Source organism: Moschus berezovskii, chromosome 15 (assembly GCF_049115385.1).
Source record: "Moschus berezovskii isolate FMDL1 chromosome 15, NW_MosBer_1.0, whole genome shotgun sequence".
Taxonomy (NCBI): Eukaryota; Metazoa; Chordata; class Mammalia; order Artiodactyla; family Moschidae; genus Moschus; species Moschus berezovskii.
In genome coordinates this window covers 19608900-19622051 of record NC_142474.1, presented here as the reverse complement: position 1 = coordinate 19622051, position 13152 = coordinate 19608900, and the positions used below count along the sequence as shown (strand labels likewise).

The 13152-nt window shown below is 44.2% G+C and overlaps 1 pseudogene; it reads right to left on the bottom strand.

Annotated features, from left to right (window-relative positions):
* Window positions 1–11395: 11395 nt before the first annotated feature.
* Window positions 11396–12113, bottom strand: LOC129555763 (proteasome subunit beta type-6 pseudogene; annotated as a pseudogene).
* Window positions 12114–13152: the final 1039 nt, after the last annotated feature.

Genomic DNA, 13152 nt, shown 5'->3' with positions numbered 1-13152 from the left:
AGGAGAGTCGGAAGAGCCTGGACCTGCGTACCGCCCCCTGTAGTCCCGCGGACCGGCACACCTCGCTACTGTCGCCGGAGCGGCCAGACTGGAGACTACCACTCCCAGGAGGCTGTGCGGCGAAATGGGGGCGGGACGACGGCAAGCAGGGCGTCTCAACCTCGCCTCAAAGGGTTGGGCGACGTTCCAGACCGTAGTAGGTGACCTGTAAAGCGCCGGGAGAACGAAATGCTCCTGAAAGAAGACAGGTGAAGGCAGTTGTCATCCTAGGATTGTGAACGAGATTTAAAAGACGTTTGTTTCACTCATGTGTATGTTTTTAATGCTTAAATTTTTCTTTTTTATGTTTTTCGGTCAGTTCAGTCACTCAGTCGTGTCGGACTCTGCGACTTCATGGACTGCAGCAAGCCACCTCCCTGACCATCACCAACTCCTGGAGTTTACTCAAATTCATGTCCATTGAGTCGGTGATGCCATCCAACCATCTCATCCTCTGTCATCCCCTTCTCCTCCCGCCTTCAGTCTTTCCCAGCATCAGGGTCTTTTCCAATGAGTCAGTTGTTGGCATAAGGTAGCCAAGCTTCAGCATCAGTCCTTCCAATGACTATTCAGGACTGATTTCCTTTAGGATGGACTGGTTGGATCTCCTTGCAGTCCAAGGAACTCTCAAGAGTCTTCTCCAACACCACAGTTCAAAAGCATCAATTCTTTGGCGCTCAGCTTTCTTTATAGTCCAGCTCTCACATCCATACGTGACTACTGGAAAAACCATAGCTTTGACTAGATGAACCTTTGTTGGCAAAGTAATGTCTCTGCTTTTTAATATGCTGTCTAGGTTGGTCATAGCATTTCTTCCAAGGAGCAAGTGTCTTAATTTCATGGCTGCAGTCACCATCTGCAGTGATTCTAGATCCCCCAAAAATAAAGTCAGCCACTGTTTCCATTGTTTCCCCATCTATTTGCCATGAAGTGATGGGACCAGATGCCATGATCTTAGTTTTCTGAATGTTAAGTTTTAAGCCAACTTTTTCACTATCTTCCACTTTCATCAACAGGCTCTTTAGTTCTTCTTCACTTTCTGCCTTAAGGGTGGTATCATCTGCATATCTGAGGTTATTGATATTTCTCCCAGCAATCTTGTTTCCAGCTTGTGCTTCATCCAGCCTGGCATTTCACATGATGTACTCTGCATAGAAGTTAAATAAACAGGGTGACAATATACAGCCTTGACATACTCTTTTCCCGATTTGGAACCAGTCTGTTGTTGCATGTCCAATTCTAACTGTTGCTTCTTGACCCGCATACAGATTTCTCAGGAGGCAGGTCAGGTGGTCTGGTATTCCCATCTCTTGAAGAATTTTCCACAGTTTTATGTTTTTAAAGAGTATTAACTATGTGTTCATTGATTTATTCTACAGTTTTTTGTTGTTCAGTCCCTAAATCCCCTCCAACTCTGTGACGCCATGGACTGAAGCATGCCTGTCCTTTGCTATCTCTGGCAGTTTGCTCCAACTCATGTCCATTGGGTCCATGATGCCATCCTACCATCTCCTCCTGCCCTCAGTCTTTCCCAGCATCAGGGTCTTTACCAGTGAGTCCACTGTTCACATCAGGTAGCCAAAGTATTGGAGCTTAAGCTTCATCATCAGTCCTTCCATAAATATTCAGGGTTGATTTCCTTTAGGATGAACAAGTTTGATCTCCTTGCAGTCCAAGGGACTCTCAAGAGTCTTCTCCAGCACCAGAGTTCGAAGGCATTAATTCTTCAGTACTCAACCTTTTTTATTGTCCAGATCTCTCATCCCTACATGACTACTGGAAAAACCATAGCTTTGACTATACAAACCTTAGATGTCAAAGTGAAGTCTCTGCTTTTTAATACACTATCTAAGTTTGTCATAGCTTTTCTTTCAAGGAGCAAGCGTCTTTTAATTTGATGGCTGTATTCACCATTCGCAGTCATTTTGGAGCCCACGAAAACAAAATCTATTGTTATTTCCCTTTTTCCCACATCTATTTGCCATGAAGTGATGGGTCCAGATGCCATGATCTTAGTTTTCTGAATGCTGAATTTAAGCCAGCTTTTTCATTCTTTTCTTTTGCCTGCATCAGGAGGCTCTTTAGTTCTTCTTCACTTTCTGCCATTAGAGTAGTGTCATTCTGTGTACCTGAGGTTGTTGATATCTCTCCCAGCAGTTTTGATTCCAGCTTGTGATTCATCCAGCTCAGCATTTCATATGATGTATTGTGCATATAAGTTAGAGAAGCAGGGTAGCGATATACAGCCTTGACATATTGCTTTCTCAATTTTGAACCAGTCTGTTGTTCCATGTCCAGTTTTGATTGTTCCTTCTTTACCTGCATACAGGTTTATCAGGAGACAAGTAAGGTGACCTGGTATTCCCATTCCTTTAAGAATTTTCCACGTGCGTGCTAATTCGCTTCAGTCATATCCGACTTCTCGCAGACATGTCCATTGGACATATGGACTGTCCATTCTCCAGTGGACATATGGACTGTCCATTCTCCAGGCAGGAATATTGCCAGAATTCTCCAGGCAGGAATACTAGAGTGGATTGCCATTTTCTCCTCCAGGGGATCTTCCCAACCCAAGGATAGAACCCAGATCTGTTATGTCCCCTGCATTGGCAGGTAGTTTTTTACCACTAATACCACCTGGGAAGCTTGTAATCCACAGTCAAAGGCTTTGTCTTTTCTAAATCCACCTTGTACATCTGAAGTATTTTGATCACTACCTTGCTAGTACATGAAATGACCATGATTATATGATAATTTGAACGGGCTTTGGCATTGCCTTTCTTTGGGATTGGAATGAAAACACTTTTTTCCAGTCCTGTGGCCACTGCTGAGTTTTCCAAATTTGCTGAAATATAGAGTGCAGCACTTTAACAGCATCATCCTTTAGGATTTTTAAATAGCTTAGTTATATGACCCATCAATTCAACCCCTAGCTGTATGTCCAATAGAAATGAAACGTATGTCCACAAAGAAACTTGTGAACAAATGTTCATAGTTTATTCATAGCTATTACATATAATAGCCCAAAAGTGGAAACAACTGAATTATCAACCCTGAATATTTTGTTTTCCCATGAATAGAAAAACAAGATGTGCTATATCTATACAATGGACTATAATTGAGCAAATAATAATAATGAAGTACTGATACATGCTACAATATGAATGAAACTTAAAAACATTATGCTAGGGATTTCCCTGGTGGTCCAGTGGCTAAGACTTCATGCTTCCAAAGCAGGGGACCCGGTCAGGGAACTAGAACTGACAAGCTGAAACTAAAGATCCCCCATGCTGCAATGAACCTGAGTGCCCCAACTTAGTGCAGCCAAATACATAAACTAATATAAAAACAAGCCAGCCAAGTTCCTCTGTCCAAGGGATTTTCCAGGCGAGAATACTGGAGTAGGTTGCCATTCCCTTCTCCAGGGGATCTTCCTGACTCAGGGATCAAATTTTTGTCTCCTGCTTGGCAGGTAGATTCTTTTTTCCACCAAGCCACTTGGTATTTAAACAAATACATATACACACACATACAGTACAGTTCCTGTAATTTCCCAATCACCACATGTGGATGAGGAAACTAAGACAAAAAGAGATTTAGTAGTTTGTTTGGGGTCACACAGCTAATAAGTGGCAGAACCTTGATTCAGATGTTGTGGTTAAGCTGCTATGCCTGTGAAAATGAGAGGAATTTGGGTTGAATTAGGTTGGGTCGTATTGTTGCTGTAGATGAGAAGGAAGGGTAGAGAATTGAAAGGAGTGAAATAATAAAGGAACAAACAAGGTGATTTCTTTCCTGAGATCCTAGATGATGTGTGGGTTGCCTAGAGAAGAAGGAACTGAGGCTCTGAGACATCAGCCTTAAGCCGTATACCTAGGTAGCTTTTTCTTTAGCACTTATTAAATACTCACCATTGCCAGATCCTGCACTAGGGTATGGAATTACAACCTATCAGGTCCATATATTTTTGCGACAAGTTGACTCACGGGAAAAGACTCTGATGCTGGGAGGGATTGGGGGCGGGAGGAGACGGGGACGACAGAGAATGAGATGGCTGGATGGCATCACCGACTCGATGGACATGAGTTTGAGTGAACTCCGGGAGTTGGTGATGGACAGGGAGGCCTGGCGTGCTGTGATTCATGGGGTCGCGAAGATTCGGACACGACTGAACTGAACTGAACTGAATAGCAAACTGACTCTGGCCATCTTTAACCTAAAGGAAATTAACTAGGAGGCTGTGAGAGAGCTCAACAGAATCAAAGAGAAGCCCAGGGAACCAAACTTGGAATAAATATCAGGACTCAAGTAAGCAGCAACACAGAGCCTGGGTAGCTGTCAAGACTACCAGGTACCACCACTGAAATGAGTGAACTTCAACCAGTTTTTAATGACCTTGCATTGTGCCATTCAAGAGTCACAATTCTGGGACCTCCCCAGTAAGAATCTGCCTTGTAATGCAGGAGACTCAGGTTCGATCCCTGTCTCGGGAACTAAGATCCCATATGCCACAGCTACTGAGCCTGAGAGCCTCAATGAAGAGCCAATGCAACAAAGACCCAGCTCAGCCAAAAAAAAAAAAGAAGAAGAAGAAGGCCAAAGTTCTTGGACAGAGCATGGGATTAACTGAGATTAGGTCCGGGAGTTGGTGATGGACAGGGAGGCCTGGCATGCTGTATGGGGTCGCAAAGAGTCGGACATGACTGAGCGACTGAACTGAACTGAACTGAGGGCAGCAAGAGAAAAGAATCTGTGAGAATACAGATCATGAATTGATTGTATTTGCCTTAGGACAGTGTATCCTGAAGGCAATTCAGTGAAATCTTTTGGGTGAAGGCAAAAGGTGATTGCTGACAAAGGTACGTATAGTCAAAGCTATGGTTTTTCCTGTAGTCATGTGCAGATGTGAGAGTTGGACCACAAAGAAGGCTAAGCACTGAAGAATTGATGCTTTTGAACTGTGGTGCTGGAGAAGGCTCTTGAGAGTCCCTTGGACAGCAAGGAGATCAAACCAGTCTATCCCAATGGAAAACAACCCTGAATATTCATTGGAAGGACTGATGCTGAAACTAAAGCTCCAATACTTTGGCCACCTAATACAAAGAGCTGAAAAAGACCCTGACGCTGGGAAAGATTGAGGGCAGGAGGAGAAGGGGGCAACAGAGCATGAGATAGTTGGATGGCATCACTGACTCAATGGACATGAGTTTGAGCAAACTGTGGGAAATAGTGAAGGACAGGACATGCTGCAGTCCATGGGGTTGCAAAGAGTCGGACACAACTCCTCCCTGTCCACTGCCACCTCCCAGAGTTTACTCAAACTCATGTCCATTGAGTCGGTGATGTCATCCAACCATCTCATCCTCTGTCGTCCCCTTCTCCTCCTGCCTTCAGGCTTTCCCAGCATCAGGGTTTTTTCCAATGAGTCAGTTCTTCGAATCAGGTGGCCTAAATATTGGAGTTTCATCTTCAGCATCAATCCTTCCAGTGACTATTCAGGACTAATTTCCTTTAGGATGGACTGGTTGGATCTCCTTGCTGTCCAAGGGACTCTCAAGAGTCTTCTCCAACCCCACAGTTCAAAAGCATCAATTCATTGGCACTCAACTTTCTTTATAGTCCAGCTCTCACATCCATATGTGATTACTGGATAAACCATATCTTTGACTAGATGGGCCCTTGTTGGCAAAATAATGTCTCTGCTTTTAAATATGCTGTCCAGGTTGATCACAACTTTTCTTCAACAGCAACACAAAAGGTGATTGGATGCTGGATAGGGGAAAAGGAGCAAATATCCACCTATAAGGGTTTCCCCCGTGGCTCAGTAGTAAAGAATCCGCCTGCAATGCAGGAGACTTACAGGAGATTTCATTTGATCCCTGGGTCAGGAAGATCCCCTGGAGCAAGAAATGGCAACCCACTCCAGTATCCTTGCCTGGGAAGTCCCATGGGACAGAGAAGCCTGGCAGGCTTCAGTCCATGGGGTCACAAAGAGTCAGACATGACTGAATGATTAAACAACAACAACAAATCCACTAATAATGCTGCTGAGAAACACAGTCACTGTCCCTCCCATGCTGGAGTTTTTAGTCTAGCAGGAAGTTATACAGAATAAGAGCATTAAGACAAATAAAATAATTAGAGGTTATGATTAGACTTATGAGGGCAACTGATCTGGATCAATGATGATGAATAGCAGAGGACATACTATAGACTGAACTGGATCATTAAGGAAAGCCTGTCTGAGGAGGTGATACTTAAGCTGAGACCTAAAGGATGAGAAGGAGACCTTGCTGTTGAGAACTGGCAAAGGTGAGTTTTGTGTATGGAGAAGAGGGGACCAAGGTTGCAATGAGGGAGGCCAGTGTAGGAGTAAAGTGACTGGAGGAATAGGTAAGAGTTAAATGACCTTTGTAGGGACTTCCCTCATGGTCCAGTGGTTAAGACTCCGAGCCCCCAATGCAGGGGGCCCAGGTTTGATCCCTGATCAGGGAACTACTTCCCATATACCACTAGATCATATGCTGCTACTAAAAATCCTTCGTGCTGCAACTAAAAGATTCTGTCCCTCATGCACAGTGAAGATCCAAGGTCCTGCATGCCTCAACTAAGACCAGGCACAGCCAAATTTAAATATAAATAAAGATAAATATTTTTTAAGTGACCTTTGTAGAGCATAATGCTGAATTGGACTTTTTGCCCAAGAGCAATGGGAAGTCCACTAAAGAGTTTCAAGGAAAGTTGGAACATTATCACTGTTTAGATTTTAAAAATAATAGCCATCTGGCTACTGAGTAAAGAATGAATGGAGGGAGTGAGGAGTGGCAGCAGGGAGACCAGTGAGGAGGCTGCCACAGTTAACCAGGTGAATGCAGACAGTAGCTTGGCTCAGGATGGTAGAGAGAGGTGGGTGGATTCAAGAGGTACTTTGGAGGTAGCATTGATCAATTGTTTCCCAGATTCCCCTATTTCTTATGCCTGGCACTCAGACCCTGGCTCTTATAAAAGTCTGAGACTTTCATTAATAAAAAATTGAGACAGAAACTGAGAGCAAAAAAATCTCAGACTGAGGAGTAGATAAAATCTAAATCTTTAAGCACACCGGAAGCTGAAGGAGGACTTCCCTAATGGTCCAGTGGTTAAGAATCCACCTTCCAATTCTGGGGATGTGGGTTTGATCCCTGGTCAGGGAACTAAGATCCCACATGCCAAGGGGCAGCTACGCCTGTATGAGGCAACGACTGAGCCCTCTAGCTCTAGAGCATGTGAACTGCAACAGAGAAGTCCACAAACCACAACAAATAGCCCCTATATATATATATATATATATATAGGCAAACAAACACAACTGAAAGCTTTTCCCCTCCCTGGCTGCCTGATGAGTAGCTGCCATTATGTGACATGGTAACCAGCCAGGCAAGGAAATTCATGATTCACCAAACTGTTGAACACTGAGTCAGTGGTGATACTGGGCCCAGAAATCAGGGTTCTCAACATCTGTTTCCTATACTAGCTGCCTCTTGTTCCTGGGCTGGGTCTCTGGTGAAGCCCCTTGGGAAATCCATACCTGTTCCCTCCTCAACCCTTGGACCTAAGTATTATAAAGCCCAAAAGGAACCAGAGATCTGGTCTTACATGGTGCCCTAAGGACAAATTTCTGGTACCTGCTACCTCAAGACTTCTCAATTTCCTTCCTGTCCCCTACCACAAATGCCTACCATTGCAAAAGTCATCCTGTTAGGAAGACCAAGTTGTAAACTAGGCCTCCAAAGGCTAAAAGAGGCTGCTTCCCCCAGCCTCTTCTCTCTGAACCTTTCTCCCTCCTTAAAGAAGCCATCCCTCCCCCAATTATGCATCCAGATCCTTCATGCCCTTCCCCCAAGTACACACTGCTGCTCTGGGAAAGAAGATGGGTATAGTGGGCTTTGTTTACTGCTTCCTAGAATCCATTCTTTCTTTTCCTTTTCCAAACAGGAAAATTGCTGCAGACAAGGCTTGAACAACATGAAAATGAACAACATGAATTTTCAGCCATGTGATCTGAATAAGATTGACCTCACCCCCATTTTCAGGAATGGGCCCTAAATGGCTTTAACTAACCAATACATCCCACATTCCCCAGCCACACTAATTGGTGCAGGCATGAGTACATGACCCAAGTCAGGTCAATCAGAGTCAACAAGACTCAGTTCTGGAATCCTGCATTAAGTCATTTAGGCAATGGCCTTTTCTTTTCTGCTAAGTTTGAACTTGGAAGCACCCAGACCCAGGAGCAGCTGGTAGCTTAAGATAAAATAAGGTAAGGCCACGACTAAGACCTGACTGATTCTACTAGTCAAGATACAACGAACCAGTTTTCAGTTCAATCAGTTTATTACTTACATAGTCAACAAGAAGAATAAGCCAGGTTTCCACGACCCTTGCTCTACACACCAAAAAGGATGTCACTGAAACAAAAGAGGCTGAACAATTGGAACACAGTGTAGGGTACCCTATTGCTGAGGAGCCAATTCTGGAGCACAGTTAGCACTCCATTCTGAGCAGAGAAGGGAAGAACGTCCCACAGCTCATCAGAACCTGGGAAGCAATAAGAAAACTCTCTCAGGGCAGCCTCCCATGGGAGATAGGGAGGCAAGTGGAAGATGGTCTCATTACCTTACAAGCCTTCCACTCTCTCATGTTCTGGAAGGATCACTAGGCATTCTGCCAAGACTTAGATAAGCTGTTCAAACTTTTACCAGTGTGCCCTATATGAATGAATGTGCGCAAGGTAACCATGGTGTCCTGGCAAAGATCTTCCCCAATAGTATCACATGGGGAAGGAGAGGGCCTGTCAAGAATTAAGCTAATTACTAGGAAGTGCTTTGGAAAAATTAGAAAAGACTGGATCTCAGTTCCATTATTTGAGCCACTGAATCAAGCCTTGTCTGCAGCAATTTTTTTTTAAAATATGTATTTACTTTTGGCTTCTCTGGGTCTTCATTACTGAGTGGGCTTTCTCTAAGTACAGCAAACAAGGGCTACTCTTCCTTGTGGCCTGTGGGTTTCTCATTGTGGTGGCTTCTCTTGTTGGGGAGCACAGGCTCTAGGCACATGAGCTTTAGTAGTTGGAGCTCGAAGGCTCAGAACAGGCAGGCTCAGTAGTTGTGGTTCACAGACTTAGTAGCCCCATGGTATGTAGGATCATCCTGGATCAGGGATCAAACCCGTGTTGCCTGCACTGGCAGACAGATTTTAACCACTGAGCCACGAGGGAAGTGCCTGCAGCAATTATTGATGGACATTTCACCAATTTCCTTTTCTAATTTAATCTAGCTTGAGTTCAGTCGTTAGTCACTTGCAATCAAAACAACAGATAAGTTCTAGATTGGTTCTAGATTTAAGTGTTGCTGTTAAGTCACTTCAGTCGTGTCCGACTCTGTGCGACCCCATAGACGGCAGCCCTCCAGGCTCTGCCGTCCCTGGGATTCTCCAAGCAAGAACACTGGAGTGGGTTGCCATTTCCTTCTCCAATGCATGAAAGTGAAAAGTGAAAGTGAAGTCGCTCAGTCGTGTCCGACTTCTCGACCCCATGGATTGCAGCCTACCAGGCTCCTCTGCCCATGGGATTTTCCAGGCAAGAGTACTAGAGTGGGGTGCCATTGCCTTCTCCGAGATTTAAGTGTAGCATAGATTATTGGTATCTTATCTTATTGGTTCTAGATTTAAGTGTAGAATAGATTTAAGTGTAAAATAGATATAGGTAGGTTTAGATATAGATAGGTATCAACCAAATAAGATACACCAATTGTATCTTAACCAATACAACAGAAGATGGAACTCAGCCTCCCAAAGAACTCTCCTATACTTCCCTGACTTCAATTACCAATTGCATGTTAATCACTCTCAGATCTTTATTTACAGCCCAGATTTCTCTTGTTGACATTCAGACATTCTGTATCAAACTACCTCCCAGACATTGCCACCTGGATATCCCAAAGTCACTTTAAACTCCAAGTATCTAAAACTGAGCTCATGGTCTTCTTTCCAACAACTCACTCTTCTCCTTAATTCCTTATCTCTGTGAATGGCAGCATTAATCTTTCAGTATCTCAGCCAGAAACCTAGGAACAAGCCTTGATACCTCGCACTTTCCAACCCCTTGTATATTTTCAAGTTTTGACCTAAATACCAGTCAAAGCTACCTACTCCTCTCTATCTTCACTGCTGCTGCTGCTGCTAAGTTGCTTCAGTCGTGTCCGACTCTGTGCGACCCCAGAGACGGCAGCCCACCAGGCTCCCCATCCTTGGGATTCTCCAGGCAACTCTAATCTAAGCCACCAGCATTTCTCATCTACACATGTAGCTGCTGTTCTCTCTCTTGTCACCTGCTGCCACCCTCCATCCTCCAGCCATTCTTCATGCCTGACACTTATTAACTGAATGAATGAAGGGACAAGTGAATGTCACTAACCCCTCACTTAAAATACTTCACTGGTTTTCTTTTACATTTAAATCTATTCTACACTTAAATCAAGAACCAAAGCCATGCGACTTCCCTAATGGTCTAGTGGCTGAGACTCTGTTCTCCCAGTTCAGGGGGCACAGGTTTGATCCCTGGTCAAGGAACTAGGGTTTCCCTGGTGACTTGAACGGTAAAGAATCTGCCTGCAACTCAGGAGAACTGGATTCAGTCTCTGGGTCAGGAAGATCCCTGGAGAAGGAAATGGCAACCCACTCCAGTATTCTTGCCTGGAAAATTCCATGCACAGAGGAGCCTGGTGGGTTATAGTCCATGGGGTCGCAAAGAGTCAGACATGACTGAGTGACTAACTTTCTTTCAAGGAACTAGATCCCACATGTCACAACTAAGACCCAGCACAGACAAATAAAAATAAATAAATATTAAAAAGAAACCAAAGTCCCCTGGTAAGACTGCTTACAAGGGCCAACATGATCTAGCCCCCTAACTACCTCCCTTGCCTCATCCCTCACTTTTCTGCCCTATTTGCATCAGAAAAAAGAAACTATCAGTGATCATGCCCTTGGTACACTATACTTTGTACATCCCAACAGCATCTGTCCTCATTTGGCAAAGTCCCATTTATCCTTCAAGGCTTATTCTTAGTCTCCTTGTCTGTGAAGACTGATTTTATCAAGGAATCTGTTCTTTCAATATGGTTCCAAAGCACTTAGCAGCTGCCTCTAACCTGTACTCAATTATCACTATCCGATAATTCTGTTATCTGAAGTATGTAGGAGTCTTATTCTTCTGTGCATTTTGTCTACTGAATCTTTTTTTTCCTCAGTGACAAGCTGTTTATTGAATTTTGCAGCGGTATGGGGTATCTCCTATTGTATATTAGAAACCCAGGATTCAGAGAGGTGATAAAGTGGCAATGGTGAATTGGACAATCTCGTCTCCCAAAAGAACCTGCCATTCTACCCCTGATTCTGCAACAGCTGCCAGGCGGATCACGCTGCTGCTGGAACCGTCCTGTTTCATGGCCAAAGATAGAGTATTGGCAATGGATTGCAGACATTCTTCCTTGGTCATGCCTTCCTGGTAGGTAGCCTCAACATAGCCATAGATATAAGAGCTCCCAGAGTCCCTGATGGTGAAGGCTTACCTTACCATCATACCCTCCATGGGTACCGAGGACACCTGTCCCCCTTCTTGGGAGTCCCAGCCCTCAGTGATGATTCCTGCCATCAGGTATTCTCAGTATCAGTGACATATCTCCTTAAGGAGGCTGGACGCCATGTCTACCAGTGGAGGCTCAGTCAGCTCAACTGTGCAAACCAAGCTGATAAGTGACTGCATCGGCTTCTGCCTGAGTATCAGCTGCTGAGGCTGAGTGGCAACAGAAAATACCACCGTGAATAGGGGTCAGCTTGTCAGTCACTCAATTGGTAGTATATGACTCCGTGGTTGTTCTGGAGTTGGCTTCTAGAATCGTGTCCCCGTCAAATTTCATGGCCATGATAGGGATCCCTGTGGAGATTTCCTGGTTTTCCCAGTCAGAGATAATGGCCTCGGGCCCCCAGACTGGTGCTGGCTCCTCTCCCCAAGCAGCTGCTAAGGTGGCCGCCATCTTCCTGCACCGATGTTGCTATGTCTACTGAACCTTACTCATGATGGATTGTTTCCTTGTATATTTTAGCAGTTGTTTCCTTGAGGATTATTAACTGTGTGGAAGGGCTCTATATATAGGAATTCTGTGTAACCTGCAATGGTTGGGGGAGGAAGGGGGTCCATGAAGGAGATCTGAAGAAGATTTGCATTAGTTTTTGCTAGGAATCTGAGAGGTACTTTTGGAGTAGATCTCCTTAAATGTTAATTTCTCAGCCTTGGAGTTTCCTAGATATGCAGGTAATGTAAATATGAACCCCACACTCATCACCTTATTTTCATCAAGGGCAAGCATGCAATTTCAAATTCTTAAAAAGTTAGTTTCTTTGCCCCATCCAAAGACCAGTTTGTTTGGACCTATATCCCTTTGTCTTCTTTGCTAAGGACATATATCCTTTTTGTCTTCTTTTGTCTTCTGTACTCAGACATTTGCTTGTTTTCCCCTAGTCTGCACTTTCACTGTTGGTACAGCCCTTTAAGTGTCCTAGGTTTATCAAGAATCTCAGTTACAACCCTTAACTTCATGTAAGTCAAAGCCTTCATCTCCCCCAAATGTCTGTTAAAACACAAATGGTTGCAGGTCCTTTTGTGAATTTAAAAGGATGTTTATTGTTTTTATCTCCAGCAGTTCCATGTGCTGTGTAGCAGGAAGTTCCAGATACTATCAGAAAAGGAAGTCCAACTCAATAGTTAATAGAATTGTCACTGTCTGTTTACTTGTCTATTTTCTCCATGAGTATCAAGCAAGCCCTGAGAGGGCAGAGACAGGGTCTGACTCATCTCCGGCTCAAGACACCCATCTAAGAGACTTCACACAGAGTAGAAGTTCAGGGCGTTCGTTGATACCAAACTTCCGTTCAAACACCCCTATTGATGGGGAGCTCAGTTTCTCCCACTCCCAAAGTAATCTTTCCTTTGGAGAGAGTTGTGTTACCTGGGTGACTATCTTGCTAGTGGGGGACAGCCCTGCCCCTTTTCTGTGTTTATTCTTCCCAGCACTT